Below are 1,770 nucleotides of genomic sequence, written 5' to 3'. Positions count from 1 at the left end.
TGGTATTGCAAACTTTATATGCCCCAGTACAGGGGAATGCCAGGGCCAAGAAGTGGGAGTGGATGAGTAGGGGAGTAGGGGATCAGGGCGGAGGGAGGGTATAGGGAACTTTTGGGATAGCATTTGAAATGTACATAAAGAAAATATCTAATAAAAAAAATAAAAAGAATGGCAGAATGAAACTGAGCAGCAGCACACGTTGGGATGGATGGAAAGGCCGTTGGTGATGGGAGGGGAAGGCACCCAACATATTCCAGATGCAGGGAGGGGTCTTTAAGAAGGCGTATCATAGCCTGGCAGTGATGGCACACTCAGGAGGCAGAGATAGATGGACCTCTGAGCTTGAGGCCAGCCTGGTCTACAGAGTGAGTTCCAGGACAGCCAAGGATTTACAGAGAAACTCTGTCTTTAAAAAAAAAAAAAAAAAAGGCAAACAAAGGAAAGGACGGGGAAGAAGAAATGAGGAGGAGGAGGGGAGGAGGAAGAGGGGAGGAGGAGGAGGAAGAGGAAGAAAGAAGGAGGAGGAGAAGAAGGGGAGGAGGAGGAGGAGAAAGAGGAAGCAGCAAGGGGCTTGGACCTTAGTCTGGCCTGGGCAATGCCATGAGTAGCCCCTCACAAAGGAGTAAAGAGTATGTAATGGTTCTCTTGGACCACACCCTCTTCTCCATCTATTTTTTAATCTGTCTGTAGCAAGAAAAAATGTTAAAATAGTCTTAAGTGCACCCCAGCACTGGCCATAACCTCCAACGTTCCTAGAGCTGTACAACAGGTTTTGGTTATGTCCTTGTATTTGAACCCTATATTGAGGGTACCAGTTTTTTGTTTTTGTTTTTGTTTTCCTGGGTTTTTTCTTCTTTTCTTACTCTAAAGCCTGTAGGCTGTAGTCCAAGCATTCATGACGCCTGGCACCTGATTACCTTCCATTCCTACCTCCTCCTGTCTTCTCTTGTAGCTAGCTCAAGTTCACTGGCTAAAGATCACAAGATACAGGGTCTAGCTGCTTGGTGGACAAGCTCAACCCTCAGCCCCTGAGAGGTCTGCAATCCCCAGCACCCATGATGGGTTGGCACATCCTTCCACACAGCCAATTTGCAGTTCCATCTCCTGGAGTCCCATTCTTTCCTCTCAGCTTGTGACCAGGGGGGTTTCTCTCCCCTTCTCTATGACACCAGGGGCAAACCCTCTTCTACCTTGACTCTCACCATGGCTTATATCGGAGTCTCATTAGGAGGCCCAGATTGGCTATGAACTCACCATCCTTCTGCCTTAAGCCCCCAGAGATCTTCGGTTGCAGGACTATGACATCATGCCCAGTGATCACAAGTACCTGTTGTCAGAGGACAGAAATCTTGGAGTTTGAAAGCCAGAGTTTTCCAAGGAGTTTCCACCACTGGGGGGGGAGATGAAATTTTATTGACTAAACATTGTTCATTTTTCTCAAATTCACAAGTTCCTCAAATGCCCTGGGAGTAGTTCTGCCAATGTTCTGGTTTCACACCAACACCCTCTTTTTGGGACAGGGTATGTAGAACAAGCTGGTCTTAAACTCAGAGAGATCTGCCTGCCTCTGCCTCCTCCTGAGTGCTGGGACTAAACTCATGTGCCACCATGGCTGGCTCGTTTCTTACCAAGACACGAAAGTGGATCAGGCTGATCTCTGACTGGGCATGGAGAGATGAAGCCTTCCATCCCGATACTTGGGAGGCTGAGGCAGGAGGATTGTGCCTCTCTCCTCCTAGACCTAGAGGTCTATCTTGAGTACAAGGTGAG

Source organism: Mus caroli, chromosome 1 (assembly GCF_900094665.2).
Source record: "Mus caroli chromosome 1, CAROLI_EIJ_v1.1, whole genome shotgun sequence".
In the NCBI taxonomy this organism is placed as follows: Eukaryota; Metazoa; Chordata; class Mammalia; order Rodentia; family Muridae; genus Mus; species Mus caroli.
Note: the sequence above shows the minus strand (reverse complement) of the source record.